Below are 20,749 nucleotides of genomic sequence, written 5' to 3' on the forward strand. Positions count from 1 at the left end.
CTAACGTTGGGCCGCTTTTCCCAGTAAAGGGTCACTTAGAGTAAACGGGGGGGTGGGGGTAGGGGGAACCCAGGTGAAAGGCTGTGAAGTCACCGTCTAGATGCTTGAACAAGACCGTGTCTTGACCTCTGCCGTACCTGTTAAGAACTTCTCCAGAAGTTCGCTGTGGTTCACTTTCTTGATGGTTCTACCTGAGTACGTAGCCAGGGTAGGAACAGCACCGTAGGAGAGGAGCAAGCGGACAATTTCGAGATGATCATTCTTGACAGCATCATGGAGAGGCCTAGGAGAGGTGCGGGGGATTACACCCGTGCACGTGACGCTTGCTTCTAAGGACACGGGGCAAAATCGAGCGTGTGCGGCCAAGCCTCGTAGGCACGCTATTTCACCGAGGAGGTGAGTGTACGGTCGCTGCGACAAATTACTCTGTTATTTCAACACATAACCCTTTACGGGACAGGTGAAGGGACCATCTCAGGCCTAATTCTTCAATGCAAATCTCTCTTAATGCATGGCCCAAGGAGGAACTCAGGCCACGATGAAAACGTTTCCAATGAACTTAAATAGTGACAGACTGTAAGAAGGTAACGTACGGAGGGGTGGGGGGAAGAATCCCAGCATCACGGAAGCAGATACGACAAGCCATTGTTATACCATTACAAACAAAACCCAAAAAGTGCAGTTTGTAAAAGAAACTGGGGGCAAAGTGGAACCTCTCCTGAAACCAATTTGGAGATGAGTGATCAACCCTCTCGCCCAGAAGCAGTCGACAGGCAGGGCGAGTTCTCAGGAGGATACAGAGTCCTCCTGCCCGTGTCCGCTGGGGTCAGGAACACTGTCCGCAGTCCCATCCAGAAAGGATGCTATTTGGAAACCATGAGCCACCAAATACCTTACGGTTTTGCTAATGTTATGACCGTCAGGAAAGCCCCAGTGCCCTGCCTCGTGGTGGCATCCCAGGTACAACCAGGAAGATGCTTGGGCTGACTCAGACCTGGGCCTCTGGCCAATAAACCGAGGTCAAGGACAGAGTGGGGGCCAGGCCCGGGGATGTGGGTGGACACGGCAGGTCCTATCAAGCCAGTTGCCACTGGACCTGTCTGTACTCCTGCAACTTTCAACTCACATATATGTTCAAGAGTGAGATTCAACAGACGCTGGTGAAGAGTCCAGGGTCTTAAAAGAGAACACCCCTGATTATTCATGCAGGCTCAACATTTTCAGGGACCTCTGTCCATAAGACTGTCACAGACTTTTAAAGTTCTATGTAAATTTGCCAGAAAGATCTGTCCGATTCCATTCTAGAGGACTCCACCATCAGTGTGCTTACATGGCACTCACTCTCCATCTTTCCTTCTGGGGTTCCCCGCACACCCTGAGAACCACTGCCTATGCCCCAGCAGGGCCAGGCCAAGAGCAAGACCGCCACTGACCCGGTTCCATCCTGGGCACTGCAGTTGACATCGGCGCCATATTCAAGGAGGTGTCGTACGATGTTGAGCCAACCTCTTGCACAAGCCTCGTGCAGGGACAGTAACCCGCGTTGTCGCGGTGGTTCACATCACAAATCTTGTTCTCCAGGCAGTACAAGACCGCTTCCTACGGGGAGAGGAGAGGAGAGGAGAGGAGATACCATCAGACAACCATACAGTGAACCTTGTAAGGGTGACCTCCCCATAGCTTGGCGGTGCCCACTTTCAAAGGCATACATCCTTGGGGCCAAAAGCCCACCATGGCGCGGGCAGGCGGCAGGCACCCTGGTGGTGGGCAAGAGTGCGTGAGAAGGGCTTGGAGATGCAGACAGTGTTGTCTAAGGCTCTGCTGCACCAGTGGCCTGGCCATGGGCAAGTTACCCTTGAACTTCTCCAAGCTTCCACAGGGCTGCTGAGAGGACGCATTCGGATAGCGATGAAAGCCCTCAGCCCAGGGGCCGACGTGACCAGTACAGAAGTGTCACAGCTGCTAACATCTTAGATGACACATTGCCAAGCACAGACCATTCTCACTTGATGGGTCTGTTCAGTCAGTGGCAGTGGACGATAACACAAGTTTAGATAAAAGTATGGATGACCAACACTTAAAGAGAGCTTAAATCAGCCAGAGAACATTCCCCAGCTTAGAGAAGCAGGGACACCCAGGTCACCTACATCCTCGCGCCCCCTGTTAAGACCCCAAATCAGAACCTGGGCCTCAGATGCTCTTGTCTGTACGTTAAGTAGAGTTAAAGAGAAGCTCTCTCCCTCCATCCTCGAGGAATGACACAAAATGCCTCCAATAACCCCACCCTCTATTTTGCCTCACTCCACCCTCTCGGGGCAGAATCAGTCTAATATTCTCATATTTACTCAAGTTAATGACAGGAACCTGATACACCACAGGCTGCAACCTCCACATTTCAAGAATCAAATAAAACATTCACCCCCGCCCCCGGAGATGTTCTGTGTCAACACTGTGCATTAGAATCACTGTTATTAACCTTATTTCTTTGGCTTGTTAAAATATTAATATGAACCACTCCCAGTAAGCAGAGCAGGAACTTATTCAATGTTTTATTACCTTAAGAAAGTTTTCAGACACATCGAAAGCATTTGCCACCAGAAAACACATTATACTGTTTATACTGGGTAAGTCGTGCCCAGCAGAGAGCCGTCAGGTTCTGAGAGCTGGGAGTAGGCAGAACGTGCATGTGGCCCAACACATGGTCTGCTGGGTAAGGGGGGATGGGATGGGGTCAGAACAGGCCTCCTTGTGACATCTCTCAGGTAACTCATCTGTTAAACCTAAAACGGGGGTCATTCTAGCCGCCCATAAGTGCGAGATGGGTTCTGTAAAACCTTTTATGCCCTTTGGAGGACACGCCAATCAAAGGTGACCACTCACTTGGGAGCGAACTAGAATGTTCCATTTGCTTACCACGTGAACCTAATGGGGCATGCTGGTAAACCTGGCCATTGGTGCCCTGTTACTTCAGGTCACTGCAGCAGCTCCCTTCCAAAACAAGAGGAGGAAGAGAAAAGGCATGCCAACGAATGCGTTTCTCCGTTTACATCCCAACCTGCCAGAAAGCCCACAATCCTCTGGGCTCCCAGGCCACCTGCCCCGAGCCCTGGTATCCAGGATACCGCATGAAGCTGCTGCTCTTTTAGCAGGTCCTCACTAGCCAGACTTGAGTGGACGGCTGCAAGCTAATGAGTTGTGTGCCCCAGCCACGGAGAGGCCCTGTCACGTGGCTCTGGGATCAGCTCTGAACGCCACCAACTGCTGTGCACACATCAATTTACTCAACCCAGGGTTTATTTGCTGTGACAATCATGGCCTTCACCTGGAAACCTTCATCACTACTAGGGCAGATTCAAGGGTACCTAGAAATGAAAGGCCGTCCAAGCTGGTGGGTAAGTCAACTCTCTTCTCCTGGAAGATGGCAGCAAAGGCAGCAGTAGCCCCACGGCCAGGTCAGACTTTTTGCCACGGGCTGTCCTAACTCAACCACGTTGATCCCACTGTTTACACAGTGCTTCTCATTTCCCCAGATGAGGACGTCTTCTGTCACCCACAGGAACCCAGGAGCTACCAGGAAAGGAAGGTAGTACTATCCTCATTCAACACTTGGAAACTGAGGCCCAGAGATATTAAACCCCAAGTTCAATTAACATGAAGTACTAGACCTAAAACTCAGGTCTTTGGTACCTGGTCAGCTGGGAAGATTCAAAAGGCCCAAGAGGGCCCCAGTTAGAGGGATGCAATCCAGCTGTGACGAGCACCCCACAGGCCTTCTCTGTTGGGGGTCAAGGGGGCTAACTACACTCTCCTAGCTAAGAGGGTGATGGCCTCTAAATGGATGGCAACCGTCGCCACCAGCACTTTCTCTAACTGAAAGGTGAAGAGGCGGGGCGAGTCTGTCGACGCAACACATTCCTTGGTTTATTTTCTCCACTAGAAATAAACGGGAGTGTCTGAAGGGCAGCCCAGCCATTCCAGAGCAAAGTCAAACTGCTTTTGTCGGACAGCTCTCTGTTCAGCGGCTATAAGCCGAATGCCATTACCCGCAAAATGTAACCATAAAGGCCATTAAGGCCGACGTTGTTAATTAATTAAATGTCTCATTAACTTTTTAAAAAACATGACTTATTCAATTCATAGAAAATTTAACCATCACCGCTAAAGGCACAAGCATGTGGTTGCACACTGGCGTTTTAGCCTAAGAAATAGAAGCCTTTTTCCCAGGAGGGAAAGGTTTGAGGTCTTTGGCCACGCAAGTGATCTATTTAACGCGGATCTGAAGCCAGAGTGTGTTTCTAAACTTCCAGAACCAGATTATCATGACATAGAGCTCAGACAGCCTTTATACTGCACATGGTATCTTTGGCTAAGCAGAAGAAAATAACCAAGAATGCTGAAGACAAAACTTCAGGAAAACCCTCCCAAACCACACCCTTATCTGCTTAAGCAAACTGTCCTTCAATTTGAAAAGGTTGAAGCTGCCACATCTCCCAACTGGGCCTTCATCCCAACATTTAAAATTCTGCCCAGAGAAATCCCAGAAAGTTGGATTCAAAGTTGAAAGCGTTCATCTACTTGTCACAATGTTCAGCATCAACACTGGTGATCTGTGGAATCTACATATTGAAATTTACATTTGAAGAAAAAAACAAATCCGACCCTAAACATTCCCAAGGCTTCCTGTGCAATCAAAGGCCAGGTAGCCTAAAAAAGGATGGATCAAGTGCCCCTTGGTCCAGGCCTCAGAGCCACCAAACCAAAATGGAAACTGTCTTAGAGGACCAACGAGGGTCTTTTGACGTCTCTGGTCCCAAAGGGAGACTGCTGGAAATGATGCCAAGTTCACAGGTGGGGCTCGGAGCCCCGCCCCTCCACGGCGGGTGCAGCAGCACCCCGCCCCCCCAACTCCAGCGTTTGCTGGAAGCAAGAAGACTATTTTCTCAACCACGGGGGTCTCTAGCTCAACACTATGTGCAACATCTGCTCTGTCCTCCTAGGCGCCCGCTCTCAGCTCTTGGGAAACCAACTGGGTGCTCCTTGGACTTCACCTGCAAGTAACTGCGCTAACTACCAGAAAGTGCTCTCTAGCTAATGGAGAGGTCTCCAAGAGACATGTAGATATAAACAACAGCACATTCAACCCACAACAACAACAAAAAAACACCCCAAACTAAGCATAGCCCTAGTGCTTCCAACTTCCCACCCACAGTCATGCCTTAAGGCCAAGGCAGGCACACTTCCAAGGGCTCACGGCACTATGGACCGGGGTGGGGGGACACGACGGGAGACGGGGGACAGGGGCACAGAGCTGGCTGAGGGTGTGGGCGCCAGGGCTCCGGGCCAGCCTGGGTCCTGCCACCCCAGTGCTCATCCACACCTCCACGCTCAGCCTGCTGAACCGCGTTTTACTGTCACCATTCAACTCCCAGAGGGCTGATGCCAGCACAGAAAAATGCCTTTGCCCTGTGGGCTATTACATCACAATTGCTACTGACAAGTATGGTGGGGGAACTGCACAGGGCAGAGAGAGTCATCTGTCTCACAGAGGTTTTGAACTGTAAAAAGGGCAATTCCAGTGTGAGCCAGTCTTGCTGAGGAGCGTGGTGGGCTGTGGAGCACTGCTGGATTGCTACCTGTACGGGTATCAGCTAACCCCTCTGAGGCTCAGTTTCCTCATCCAAGAGTGGGCTAGTACGCGTTACTCCCAAGTGAAGATGTTAACAGGGTGAAAGGAGTTACTACAGATCACACGGGCTTAGGCAGATATCAGCTATCTTTCTATGTTGCTCTAGCAATAGAGGCCATCACTGTCATCAGCCGTGCTGGGTTGGGATACAGCAGTGTGGACAGGGAGTTTTGTGCAAGGCTCAACCCCTGCTCCCCGCCCATCAACCCTCGGCTCCCGTGCCCTCTCAGAAAGAGACTGCTCAGGTCTGCCCCACTCCCACCCCTACTCTGCACAGACACTTCCCACCCGCTACCCCACAGGGGCATCACTCTGCCCCAAACAGCACAAGTTAGTAGAGCTAATAACTACTCTCCTACTCTCCTTCTTGCTATTCAGAATCCAAAAGGGCTCATTAAAATTCCCCTGGTCGCCAAGCCCTGGGTTAGGTCAGATTTTATATCAGAGATAAGTGAGCCGGTCGGGCCGAAGCAGCCTGCCTGCCTGAACGGGAACGGAACATCAGAGAGGCCTGCCTTTCTTTTCACACCACGACTGAACAAGCCACCAAACAGCCCGCAGTGTGAGCGGGAGCCAACGCAAACACCCTGCTGGAACACCCAGCCTAGCCCGCCACGTGGAGGGGGCTGGGCTCTGAGACCCGCCCCCCATCCCCAGCCAGTGTGTCCCCCATCCAAGGAGCAGCAGCCGGTGGATCCTGATCCGGGGCACCCACAAGGATGCTCACCTCGTAGCCAAGCCGGGAGGCCTGCTGTAGGAGGGTCTCGCCCGCGTTCTTATTGACAATAAGTCTCCGCGCTTCCGGTGGCATCGGGCGGGACTGGGTGGTCTCTGGAGGGGAGCTTGACCATGTCAGCTGCGAGGCCTGGGAAGCTGGTAACAATTGCTGCAAACAGTCCAAGGGCTTCTGGTCCTGCTTGGCCGGCGAAAGATCATAGCCGGAACTGGGCTCAGGCCGCTTTCAAAATCTCCGGACGGTCACCTATCACGAAACCAGGCAGCGCACACATTTCAGGCTGTCCTTCCTCCACCCGGCTGGTTCGCCTCCTCCCTGAGTTACAAAGCTGAGTGGAGGAAAGCACTTTTCCTCCTCTCAGTCTGGGGGAGGCGGGGCGCGAGGAAGGGGTGGCATTTTTACTCGCTGGAAACTTCACCACCACCCAGGAGACACGTCCCCTAGGAAGGGGCAGGGACGTTTTGGGGGGAGGGGTTCAGGAAAAGGAAAGCTTTGTCCCCAGAAGCAGAGAAGCAGGCAGGCGGGATGTGCCTGCACGGGCCCGGGGGGCGGAGGAGAGCCAGGGGCAAGAGGTACCTTGCCATCCGCATTGTCCACCTAGGAGTCCCCTGGCAGCGGCAAGCCCCGCCTGGGCTCCTGAGGGATCAAATGCTTGGTTTTGCACGGTCGCTTCCCGGATGGTTTCTCGCTGTTGTCGGTGTATTGCTGCGGCAGGGGCGAAGGCTGCCGATCCATTTCTTCGTCCATGCACAGCACATCTGTCAGGGGGAGAAGCAGCGGGCGTTACACAGTTGTAGCCGGTGAGGAGAGAAAAGCCCATTGTTAGCACTGATCGTTGGAGCACCTTCAGTTTTTAAAGATATACCAATTATGTTTTCAAAGCGCTAATATGTTAATCATCCCACATTCAACCGGCAAATAGGCTAACCCACGAAACGCCAAATGGCAAGTCGCTTCAAAGGGCCGCAAGACAGGGCAGAAGCCAGCCCTTCGTGCGCTCCCGTCCCCACCCGTGGGGGGCCTGGGTGCTCGGGACAGGGCGACTGGGGACAGCCTGAGGCTGGAATGAGGGCACTGACAAGCGCCCGGGGTCACCCAAGACTTCCCTTCCTGCCCAGCCGCGGGCTGGGTGATGAGGAGCAGCCCAGGAAGTCGAGCTCCCGCCTCACTGTCCATTCCATAAGGAAGTGTGCAGGCTGAAAGGACCTCAGGAAGAAAACTCCCCGCTCGCCACACGCTACTCTTGTCAACTTGGATGGCGCTCAGGTCCCCTCCAGGGCCGTTTCCCACAGAGGGCGGGTGATCCACCCTCCAGGAGCGCCCCCCGCCCCGTGCGTGCCTTGTTCATTGTCACTGCATTTAAGGGACTCCTCCAACCAGCTGCTGTTGCTTTTGGCCTCTGCTCTTTTCCTGCCAGGTTTCTCTTCGGAGATGCTATTGCCCTGGGCGGTGACCGCAGGCTGAACCGCCTGGGTCACTTCCTTCCTGCCCTGCCGGCCAGGTTTGCTCTCTGCTCCCGCCGTTCTCTAAGGTGCAGCAAGCGGCGCTGCTTTCTGGGATGGAGCCCTGTTAATTCAATGCACACCTCAGGTTGGTCAGCTCACTATAATGTGGCTCTTCTAAGTGGTTAGAGGAACTGTTTGTCATTTCCCTCTCAGGCCAGTCAGCTAATGGAGAAATAACTACAAATTAATGAAGAAGCCCCCCAGGGCGGTGGGGGGGAACAAACTGTCTTACACATCACTAACGGGTGGGGGAGGGGAGGGGTGTGGTCACTGTGTTGGCTGGAACTTGTCACCAAGTCTCGGGAGGGGGTCTATTTGCCTTTGGCCACCTTTGGGCTCCAGCCCCGCCACCTGGCTTTGTGGGGGTGGGGAGTGGGATGGGGTTGGGGGGTGGGGAGGTGTGAGTGGCTCCCCCCAGGGATCCAGGGTGGGACTGGAACTTTCCACTGCTCCGCTCCAGGACTTCCGTAGGGTGCCCTGCGGGCCCGAAGTCAAACCGAGCTCACCTTTGGAGACCCGTCTCCGCTTGGCTTTCAGCAGAGAGTCCTCCGGGAGCACAGTGGTCTCAGTGTGGTTCCTATTGCCAGAGACCTTGCGCTTTCTGTTCAGCCGGAGGGTGGGGCTGCGTGACGCGTCCGGGGCCGCCTGGTTGGCGGGGGACTCTCTGGGGGGCTCCGTGTCCATGTCCTCAGGAAGATCACTGTCTTCTGGGGCTTCAAAGCGGTCAGGTTTGCTTCCATCATAACACTCCCCTAGGGGAGGGGAGACAACCCGGAAAGGAGGGAACAAAGGTCACCAGGAGCAGGCAGGACCCCCACGCCCAAGGCAATCTGCTACCAACAGACCACCCCCCTTTGGAGACCCGGGGCCTCACACGCCGGAAGCACAAAACCCTCAGAAAGACGTCCCAAAGGAAGGACAGCTGAACACAACCAGCAAAGAAAGCACAAAATGAGGCGCGTAGCCCACTCACAATCCATCCTTCAAGGGTCAAGGTGAGGCATCTACACCATCCGTCTATAGGCATGTGAGATCACTCCCTAACTGCTTAACTCTCCAAGGTGGCTTACTTTTAAAGGGGGGGTGAGTGACCTCACAGTAAGATCCAACCAATCAGGGCAGAGCTACAACGGGGGGTGAGTGACCTCACAGTAAGATCCAACCAATCAGGGCAGAGCTACAAATGACTATGGAAACAGCTGCTAGTCAACAAAAAAGGCTGATGTCATCAAGAGACCAAATAGCCCCCAACTGCCATCTACACAGACATAGCACCAATGTTCACTTGGGTCAGCAGGGGCGAGGGTGAAGAAAAAGGGTAGGGAAAGAATGGTGGGAGGCTGGGAAGCTGGGGAGACCAAGGCAAGAGGAGCCTGGCAAAGGGAAAGGAAAGGCTTCCTGGTGCACACACAAGGGTCAAGGGCAATTTCAAAGAACTCAACCAGATTGCTACAAGTCCGTCTGTCCTCTTTCCACACCCGTGGGGGGAAAGCATTTCACTGCCATCGAGGGGCTGCTCCTATTTCCTGTCTAGGAAGAAGGCCCTCAGTGACACCAGTCACCCACCTGGCACGTCTCCACGCCTTCCTTCCCAGGCAACAAGCATCTAAGGACATTTCAAAGACAAGACTCCAACCCCCTTCGTGGGGGTGGGGTGGGGGGGTGCGGCGGGCAGGGCTGAAGTACTCACACCTCAGCTCCGCCTGTGTTGCTCCTGCCCCCTCTGCTCAATCTAGCATCCACTTGGGGCTTTTCCTCCAATCACCCCAGCCTAACATCACTCCTCACTTTTGCTCTAGCCAAAGAAACAGTTCAACTGCTTTGCTAGTCACATTGTTTCTAACACACAAATAATTCCATAATGATCACTGTGCTGTTAAAGAGTTCCCCGAAGATGACCCTGTGTCCATCACCGGCCGGGGGTGGGGGTGGGTGTATGAGTTTCGTATTTCGTTAACACCTGAGCTAAGCTCCCACAGCCCGTTTTTCTAGATGAAATCATGGACACACCCCTCACATGCTGCTCGCATTCCTCCTCCTCTCCCTAGACCACTTCAAGTATCACTCCCACTTCTGCTCAGCAGGCTGGTCCCCTGATCAGTCTCTCTTGGGGGCATTCCCAGCATTTAATGGCAGCCAGTTGTGGGGATGAACCTCACCCTGGCCTGGGCTAGCCTGACCTGTGTTCTCAATGGTGGAACACACTTCGCTTTTCTCCAAGGGTATCCCAAGGTGGGAGAGATCCCCATCTACTCTTGCCGGAATGGTGGAATCACCCCAACCGCGAGGGTCTCCTGCCATGGCAGCAGGAGAAACCCCAAACTCCTGGCCTGTGCTTACGGGTGATGCAGCCCAGGCTACCGCAGGCCCGGTGAAGACAGCGTGCTGCAACTCTCACTCGGGCTGCTCTGTGACCCTCTTAAACACTCGGGCGGGAATGGCGCCGCTTTACAACTCGGCCCCCTTCACTTGTAAAGTGGGAATGTTACTGCTAGCCTCCCTCCAGGGTGGGCTTCATAATCACGGGCCGGGCTCAGCACAGAGAAAGGCTGGAAAAATCCCTTTAACCAAAAGATGCCAAGACTTTCAGACCAGCCTGAATCTCAGGCCTGAAATGTAGGAAATTTTAAGAGGTGAGCCCTGCTGGTTACACCATTGGACTTCTCTGGTCCAATCAGCCTTCCCTAAAAGCTCTGTGGGAGGGGATCCATGGAGGAATGGAAGGGCTACCTTAAGAACCCCCATGTCCAAGTTGAAAGTTTCTTTTTCCAAACTAGGTCCATCCACCCTTCCCCCAACCCCGGAGCCTTTTAGGGCAAAGATCTCAATTCCCCTCAGCTAAGGCCCCCCAAGACCTTACGCTAGTGTGACCTTACCCAGGCCAGTAATAACCCTGAAGGACACCCACCCCGACTGCCCAAGATGCCCATGGCCACCAGCTATGGGGTAGAGGCTCCGTGTCACTTGGAGCTTCTCAAAGACTGTTCTAACCACGACCCACAGGAGGATGACCCTTGAGGGCAAAGGAGATGGGGAGATAAATAGATGCACGGGGATCCTAACCATCAGGCTTTGCCATCATTGCTACTTTTGGCCCTTCTAAAAGTGGGAAGCCATGTGCCCTTGGTCACCCAGTCTAAGCAAGATGTGAACGTGGTCCCTGCAGCATGGTCCTATGACTCACAGCACATATATCCCAAATTCATTATGGTTGTACCATAGCATCACCTCACAGAAGCATCACCACGGCAACATTTACAAGTCACTGTGGCAACAAAGCACCCTCACCACTGTTGAGCCATGCCCAGTGAGGCCTAAACAAGGTGAGAGGGTTCTGAGTCGCTGCAAGGCTCCCCAGGATTAAAATCCCCTTCTCTGTAGCTTAACTATAATAGCACCTCCAGTCAGGGCTAACCTTGTTCAAAGTTACACCCGCTACACAAGGAGTGCAGGGGATCTCTGTTCCAAAGTAGTTTACAAACGTGCAAGTGCTCAGCTGGAAGAGAAGTTCCCTGAGCAAAGAAGTTTCATGAAGCCCCTTGACTGAGCCTTCCTCCAGCTCCTGGCCAGGCACTGCCACTGAGCAGGACCTAGGCCTGTCCCAGCCAAGTGGTTCACAAGGGAGATGGTTACTCCAAGTTTGAGAAGGAAGGGACCAATGCCTCCTTGCCCCGCCCCATCTTCAAATGCCACTGAGGGTTCCTAGTGATGAACTTCCAAGTCTGAGGAACCTCCAAACTCATTTGGTGAACTTCCAAAATAAAAATTTCACTCAGCCACCCATGTGATCATAAAGAATAAATGAGTATCTCGGCCACTGTGTTTTCAAGTTAATTCCTTTTTTGAAACAACCCCTAGCAACAAGATGCACCCGCGCCAGGACAACCAGGGCCGTGCAAACAGCACCCACCACCTTAGAAGCTCCTGGGCCCTCCATGGGTAGGGGCTGCCTCAGAAGGGGGAAGGCATCTTGAAGGCGTCCTGGACCCTCTCTGGGACCCCTGCCCGCCCCAAATCCCCGCCCCAGCTCCCATGTGCTCACAGCTCGGCTCTCGGCCACACCGACACCCATGAGAAGGGCCTGAGCCCATATCAGCTGAAGACGTGATGGCCCAAGAACAAGAAGGCCCGTTCATATCCAGCTGAATGGAATGAACACCTGCTGGGCCTTGGACGTGGAGGCCGCAGTAAGAACAGTGGCCCCTTCAGGTCACCTTTCCTGACCAGCTATTTACAAACCCCACGTCTCTACAAGACAGAGGGTGGGTGGGGAACCCACCTCCATTGCCCCAACCTTTCAAACGGAGCCCCTCACCTTCCCCAACCCTTCTCCTGCCCTCCCATGGTGGCGATTCATGGCTCACTGGGCCACGTCCCGGGTGCTCCAGGAAGAGACCCGTCGGTCGGTCTGAGACTGGAGGCAGGCGGTGGGGGGAGGGGGCTTTCGGAATCATCTGGGGCTCAGGCCCTGCTCCCCATCAGCCACACCGAGTTCTCGTCTCCACGCTCAGCAGGAAAGACTGGGAAGGACGCACACTAACGTCTCTGGGAAGAAGGGCGGGTGAGGCCACTGAGACATGAAGGGCAGCGGCCACCCTGGGTTTGGCCACGTTGCTGGAGAAAAGGGCGAGAAGACTCGAGGCCGGTTAACTGCCCGCTCCCTTCCTCCAGCCTCCCACACCGTCCACCCACAACAGGCAGATCCCCTCCTCAGAAAAGTGCATCCCCGTGAACTTGGCCTTGCCCACTTTTACCACATCTCTCTGAGAAACTTCCCCAGGAGCTGAGTTATGAGGCCACTCAGGAGGGTAAGGGCTGCGTGTCAGCTGTGAGCACAGGCAAGGAGGGAGGCCTTCTTGCTGCTTCGCTCCAGGGTGGCCTGGACCCTCCGTTTTTCATTCGAATCCCGAGGGGGAGGAGCTCGGAATCGTCTACTCCAGGCACATCAAGAGCCCCATCCCTCGGGTAAGGCCGCCACTGACTAGCCCCAGAAATCCCCTTCTACGGGAGCCACGTAGGACAAACCGGTCCTGGTGTGGCTTACCCAGAACCCTGGCCACAGGCCTTTCTCTGACCCCAAAGATGAGCTGGGGGAGGGCAGTGCTCCAAGCAGCAGAGAGAAGCACACGCTGCTGCTGACCACAATTTGCCCGAACTGCATCAGGCACCCACGACCTAAGCGTGCGGGCGAACGCCGACCCTACGACTGGGTCCAAGGGCCTGGGCCTCCCAAACGTGCCCACCACCCCCGACTGTCCCGTCTCAGGAGGATTGCATGCCCACCCTGTCCTCGACGTTCACCGAGGTGCCCTCACTCACCTTCACCGGTGAGATTTCTGGGGTCCAGAGCAGGCTGCAGGCCACAAGCACGCACACGGAAGAAAGCGGGAGAAAGACCTCCACTTGCTGCCAACGCATCTCATTAGCCCAGGAAGTCTCGAGGGCCAAGCCTGAAGTCAACCCCAGTGGGGGAGCAGCTGATGGGACCGCAGAGTGTGACTCGAGGCCAACACTAGCTTTCTCTCCAGTTCGGCCTCCAGAACAGAACACACCCGTCTGGTGGGAAGAACGGCCTCGCTGATCCCACGGCCTGGGAGCGTGGTGTCAGCTCCTCATGACTGCAAACGAGCCTCCACAGAACACAATGATGCTCATCTCTCTGGGGCCTTCATCAGCCCTCATCGCACTTGAACGAAACCTCTGCCTCTGGAGGGAGAATCCGAGTACCCTCCACTCCCTCCCACAGGAGACTGTCACTCTGGAGGGTCTGGCTCTGGCTGCAAGTGCCATTCCACTGCTACCAAAAACCCGTGTCCGTACCTGCTACAAAACAGAACACATACCTGCTACGCCGGAGGTCCTGCACTGCCATTCCTCTGCTCTACTGTATCAGACTATGACTAACTACAGGACTAGCATTGCTCCGGAAAAAGGAGACGCGTGCCCGGAAACAGCATTTCATAGGTGCTTCACTCCTGGATGCCGCAACGCTCAAAAGGACAACCAGCCTTGCAATCCACAGCTGGGAAGGGTGGCCAGAGCAGCCCGTTCTCCGAACAGCCAGCACCCAGACGCTGGGCCGTCGGAAGCGTACTGCTTCCTCTCACCTCCCTCGGCACTGGGAGAGGAACCGCCCCGTTCCCACTGACGTGGTACCACACGCGAGCCGCCTGGGTTCACTTACATCTCTCACTGTCGTTCTGGTTGGCAATGGCCTCCTCCGGGGCGACCGACTTTGGCTTTTTGTCCTGACTTCCTTTCAGCCTTTCCCAGTCAGCGGGGCTGAATTTGCGCACCTCGGAGTCTTTGGTCGTGGGGTGGCCACCTTCTCGCTCTTTCATCTCCAACTCTGAGAAGCGCATCACTGCACGCTACAAAGAGAACGGAGATGGAAAAAAGACACACCTTACCACCAAAGCTATTTCACTGCCCTTACCTTAAAGGAAGGTATCTTCAAAGAAAAGTTTGCCCAAAACCAACCACAATTTATGATACAACTGAGATATTTTAAAATTGAATGATAAAAACGGAAGAGTGTCTATGTGTAACTAGTCACACACTCTTTCTTCGTAAAGCCATATGTATGTAGATATATATGTGGTGTGTATGTAAAGCCATACATACACTGTGGCATACAGACAGACATTCTCTTTCGAAGGTAAATAAAACAAAACAAAAACACAACGCAAAGAAAGCGAAACAAAAACACAACAGAAAAGAAAACAAATGCACAGTGAATAAAGACGACCATGGCCCACAAACTTCCCTTTGTATATTTGGAAATGAAATTTAACTCAAAAGGTTTATGGAAGATTCTAGTAATAAAAATTTGAAGAATTGACCTCACAGTAAGCAGCGGGTAGACATAAAATACTGTCCTCTTGTAATCCTTCCATCTATGTAATTAAAATCGGCACTCAATGGATCATTTAGATAACTTCATCCATTTTTATAAGCATAAACCAATTTTTTTCTTAACATTGCAAAACAATTTGGCTTTATTTGTGTTTTAATTAAAAGTAAAATATCTTAAGGAAATTCCTATACAACATCTATCATTCACTAGCAAGTTAAATACATACTCTATCCCTTTAAGCAAGGTTTGTGTTTTTGTTTTGTTTGTTTGTTTGTTTTTTGGGTGGAAAAAAAAATTGCACGAATCTCACAGACATGCGGCCGCTACACACCTCCACCAAGTATCACGTAAGGCATTCTAAGCAGCGCTTTTAGGTATATTTGTTAACGTACAGTAACGGCAGAGAAATCAAAGCGATTGATAGGTAAATGTCATGCAGTCTTTTAGACATCCTTCGCAATAATTAAAACTTCCGTTATCAGCATTCGAGTGGAGTTCGCTTAAAATCTACAGAATAACTTCAAGTATCCACTTACGTCCCCTTACTGGACACATTTCAAACATTTAAATTATCCTAAGCTTCATTAACCAAATCAGCCCAGTGTCCTGCCCTATCATACCCCCGGCCCCCTCCTCTTCACACATTAAAAAAACCTGACAACTGGTCAGGCTCCTGAAATTCGGGTGGTGGGGGCTCACCTGCAATGCCCGCTCCTCCCGGCTGAGCTGACGGGAGTCTGCGTACAGTCCGGTAGTGACACACTTGAACCGGTCACCCACGTAACCAGCGGAGTTTGCGATTCTCTTTGCCAGCTTAGATGGCTTCGGTTTCAGAACTTTGCCATCGGTTGATCCTGCCTCGTCAGCTCCGTCTTTGGTGTAGGTGGGGGTGACGTCCACACTCGGTGGGGCACTGCCCACGCAAAATGGTTTGGGATCCTCTTGGGTTTTCCCGAACGTGACCGCAGAGCCGTCGCTCCCCAGGGTGGGCTCCAGGAATGCAGTCGAGACCGGCGTCACCAGGTTCTCCTTGTTGGTTACCGCTGGAACATTCTCCTTGCTTAAGCCGGAAACTGGCTGGCCCAGAGCCTGTTTGAAAGTATAGGCTTCGTGGAAGTCACTGATGCACCCCAACTCCTCTCTCAGGGCAATGAAATCCCGGTGTGGCTGTAGGGCCATATTTTACTTTTTTATTTTTTAATATATGTTCACATGTTTCCATAAAGGATCCAAGGTGGCCCATAACGTAAGGACACACAATATTAGCTTTAAAAAAACATGAAAAAAAAAAAAAAAAAAAGGGAAATCATGATCCTGGAAATGGGTTGCATCCTTTTAAGGGGTGAGAATAACAGAATGAGTGAGCCAAAGATTTGGGAAAGGATCTCACATTTCCAAACGTCCAAATCTTAAAATTGCACCAAGTGGGAATGTAGCTGTGGCAGTATTAACCTGAGAGAGCTCTATGATCGTTGTCTTTACTCATCACTTGGTTGCAAGGTTCTAAATGACAGGGTAAGTGAAGGAGGGCAAGTAGACAGATAAGAGTCATTTCCTGATTCTCAAAAGAAGGGGCATCACCTAGGGAAGGGGACTGCAAAATCCTACAGGAATCCTCTTCATATACTAAATTTTCTAGGTGGCAAAAGTATCTCCTTTGACCCTAGCAGCCAGATGGAACTTAGAAAAGTAGTGAAAAGCTACTCAACTGAATGCAAGTCATATGACTAGGAGCATGTCAGTGAAAAGTTCAAGGGAAGATGCTGTGGAAGAGCAGTTCACCTTGTGGTTGAGCGTCCTCAGAACGTGCAATGGGAGGTGCAGTACCTGCTCTGTCTCACAGGGACCCTCCAACCTCTAAATGCATCTATCCTGGGAAGCTGAATTCAAAAAGTCAATTTTAAAAAAAGATAGGGCTTCCCTGGTGGCGCAGTGGTTGAGAGTCCGCCAGCCGATGCAGGGGACACGGGTTCGTGCCCCGGTCCGGGAAGATCCCACATGCCGCGGAGCGGCTGGGCCCGTGAGCCACGGCCACCGAGCCTGCGCGTCCGGAGCCTGTGCTCCGCAATGGGAGAGGCCACAACAGTGAGAGGCCCGCGTACCACAATAAATAAATAAATAAATTAATTAATTAAAAAAAGATAAAAGTCTCTAGTAGAGAAATTGTATCAGAGCCTAGTATTAAGAGCTGTAGAGCCACAAGTTTCCCATGATACGGCCTTAGCAGAGGCTGTTAAGGCAGTGACAGAAAATTTGTACCGAGGGAAATAGCAGAAGAGTTTGCCTACAATTCACGAAAATGATCCCTGCACTTGGCCTGAAGGAAATCAGCAAAATTTGTAACAGCTTGTGTATTTGTATGCGGGATGGAGAACGAGTTTAATTTTTAAATTTCTCTGAATTATCACGTAAGATTCAGAAGATGCTCTCTCTGCCTAGAAGCCACCCCACTGGGATAACTATACCTACGGAGTGCCTTTGCCTATGACTCCTACTTGCTAACAGACTGGCAGCCTGGCCCCAGGGCCTGGTCGCTGCTCCCAGTGCAATGGTGGATATGGTGTCAACGGTTGCAAAATCAAAGCCCCTTACATCCTCTCCATGCCTCGGTCCCACCCCCCACCCCACTCACCATTGATGTTCAGGAAGGGGAAGGTGTCCTGGATGGGAACGTGGTGCTGTGACTGGTCCAGCTCACCTTCCTCATCTTCTTCATCCACACCATTATCTTTCTCATCCCAAGGAGCAGATCCAGTGGATCCTACCCGAGAAACACACACACACACACACACACAAAGGTCAAAAGTGAGGCGCTCACGTTGCACTGTCATCCCTGCAGCTGACCCACTGTTCAAGCTAGGCACTGCCAGCACAGAGGTTCCTTGGGTTCAGTGTGAACCCTCAATGCCAAAGAGTGGGAACCAAGGGTGTTCACCCCACTCCCAGCTCCTCCTACGGAGCCCCAGTGCAAGCTCTCATCCCCTCCCCTATCCAGGAGCTGCAGACCCTACTCCCTTCTCCTAGAAACCTTTTAATTCCTACTCTAAACCCCTTTCTACACATTCGCATCCCTTCTAAGGACCCAAGGAGCACGGCTTCTCTCCTTTATAAGCTTACTGTGAAGACAGACCCTTCCCTCATGGCAGAGCCTCACTAGATTCACTGGAGGTCAAGTCTAAATTATCTGGCTCTTAGTCGGAACTGGCTCAACATTGAGTAAATATAGGGATCAGGTGGTATTCTCCTAGGAAAAATACCATACAAATTAAATGATCACTTACCCATCATTTATAAAGAGAACTTAATAGCCTTCATAATGTCATGGCAATTGACTCTTACAACAGCCTTTGAAATACGCAGGAAAGATGAGAACCCAGATTTTATAGTGGAAGAAGCTGAGGCTCAAAACGTTGAATGACTTGATTCAATGTCCCACAAGTAGTGAAATGGAAAGACCGAGGTTTATAACTCAGACCTTCTAAGTTTTCAGCCCTCCTTCTTCTAAACTACCTGGCCTCTCTTCTCAGTGTTGAGTCCCAAGAGAAGTTATTTTTTATAGAACTCAATACCCCCTCTTCTTTCTAATGCTTTACTGTTCCACTGGGTGGGCAGGAAGACTGTGCTGAGTTTATATCTTTTGTTCTCTGGGTTCTTTCTAGGGACAGCATTTCTTGCTTTATTTACCAGTCTTCAACTTTGTAAGCGAGGCGACTTTCAAGTCGACTATCGCTTTAAGGGTCCAGCCCGGAACCTGGCACACTGTCCACCTTCTCCCCAGCAGCTGGGGCCTCACCTGGGTTAATGATAGAGCCCTGGGGCTGGGGGATGTCACACACTTGATATATCTTCACTGGGTTCATGGGCACCTCCTTGGTGCCGTCGTACATCAGGTTGAATTCCCTGCTCTTGTTGAGCGCACAGCGGAGCTGGGCCTTCCATTTAGCTGGGTCGGGGTCGTCCACCCCTTCCTGGTACTTCCCCTGTCTCCACAGCCCAGGCCTGAGGGATAGGAAACTGCAGTGAGTGCCTGCTTGTTGCCCAGAAACACTGGAAAGTGTGCCCGCCCTCCCTCATACAGACACAGATACACACAGCCCTGCCTGACCGCCCCATCACCCCAACTCCAATTTACAGAGACTGCAGCAGAAAACACCACGCTGGGGACCAGGCAAGGCAGGGCCTGAGACAAAATCAGCCAAATGCAAATACAGTATTTTAAAAAGAGGAGCCTCATCTCAAGTGCTTGTGCCAGCATCATCTGTCAAGACTACAATGGCCTTAATGAAGGGTTGAAAATAAAGAAAAATCTGGAACACGTATACACCAAAATACTAATGGCAACTTTTGGATAGCAAGATTTCAGGTAATTTTGTTTTGTTTGGCTTGCCTTATTTGTTTTTCACATGAATTGCTTATATAATAAGAAGAGAAAGGGAGGTGGCGTATGATATGAAGAATTTAGGCTTGCAGTTCCCTCTCCCTTCAGTCTTTAACCTGATGCACAAATAACTGTTGAAACCAAGTACCTTTAGGAGTAGCAGCCCATAGGAGGGCAGGAAGCACGCTCTGGGGGTTCAGCTGGCCTCAGTGCGAGGCTGAGGGCCTCAAGTCCTAATAAACTCACACCACCTGCCTTTCCCTGCTTCCTCAAACTCCCACATTGGGAACATTTTGCTGGGAACACCAGTGGCTGGTGGCCTGGGCCAAAACCAGTGTGGCCCCGCCTCTCTGGTTTTCAATTTCCAGGTCTAACAGGCATCTATGTGTCTGTTCACGGGATATCAGCCCTCCCCCACTGTTAACGTATCTCAGATGTCTACACTTTCTTCAGGGCTGTGACGTATGTGCTGGTGCAGAAAAGGGGGATGTCTTTTGCAGAGGACTCAAGATCAAGAGAACGAGATGGACCGGCCAGACTGCTCCCACTTGATGTTAGGAAGATAAGGTGGCCATGTAGTTAGAATTCTGCAGGGGAACATAGCCTATAGAGTCTATGGGTTTGCGGATCCACAACTTTTATTTTTTCAGTAATGCCAACCAAGCTCGTAAGAGACTGACATATAATCCAGAATGCCAGTCTACTCATTTTCAATGGGGGATAAAGCTGGTCAGTGACCAGCATGGTTAAGTCCAATAACCTGGACATAACCATGTATGATCTCAACCAGTAACTCCTGTGTCTGGTTTCTAATGACAATTCCAAGAACATAAGACGCACTCAACATTTAAATCCAAATTTTCAGATGACTCCAAAGCTAAATGGAAATGATTTGATATTGAACTCTAAATCTGCATTATCTAGACTATCTCTTACCCAGTTGGGTAACCCAGAAGCGACAGTAAGAGGCTCCTGCTTTCCCAAAAATCACAGGGCGTAAAGATGAAAAGCACTGGAAAGGCAAGACCCCCAGGGAATTTGCAAAGCTGCTCTTGTGTCTTTTTCTTTTTGACCTTGAAGCCAGGAGAAATTCTAAAAATACAAATGTATTCATTTTTAAAACTTGACTTTACTGACTATTGTTCAGATCCCCAAGCCTACAAAAATAATTTTACTTTTTTAAAAATGCTCCCTGCCCCAAAGGAGTTTACAATCCCTTAAAGGAGACAGATGAGTCCACAGAGCAGAAATACAGATACTATGTGAACACCAGTAAAACTGCCTAATCCATAAAGAGTCGGGGGGTAGGTATGGTTGGCCAAGTTTATCAGAATTTATGATTCTAGGGCTGAATCTTGAACATGGGTAGAAGCTAACCAGGTGAGAAGTGTGGGTCAAGATACTCTAAGCAGAAGAAGCTTTATGGGCAAAGGCAGAGGCTGAAAAGCACAGTGCTTAGGGGACCTACAAGCAGTTCAGCTTGCGTGGAGGCAGCATGAGATGAAAGTCTGGGCTTGTAAGTAGGAACCATGCCAAGAAGTTTGGACCTGATTCTTAGAACACTGAGAACCACTGAGAGATGTAAGCA

The 20,749-nt window shown here is 51.5% G+C and overlaps 1 pseudogene across 1 annotated transcript; it reads right to left on the reverse strand.

Moving 5' to 3' along the window:
• Nucleotides 1-16: 16 nt before the first annotated feature.
• On the reverse strand, nt 17-16,047 carry LOC308610667 (BCL-6 corepressor-like; annotated as a pseudogene). The gene is made up of 8 exons: nt 15,483-16,047; nt 14,112-14,298; nt 8,434-8,679; nt 7,713-8,089; nt 6,999-7,250; nt 6,414-6,668; nt 1,434-1,599; nt 17-283 (listed from the first exon to the last, which is right to left on the reverse strand). The product of its transcript is annotated as a BCL-6 corepressor-like (transcript).
• Nucleotides 16,048-20,749: the final 4,702 nt, after the last annotated feature.

The sequence above is a fragment of the Mesoplodon bidens genome (genome assembly GCF_964165515.1).
Source record: "Mesoplodon bidens genome assembly, contig: HAP1_SCAFFOLD_797, whole genome shotgun sequence".
NCBI lineage: Eukaryota > Metazoa > Chordata > Mammalia > Artiodactyla > Ziphiidae > Mesoplodon > Mesoplodon bidens.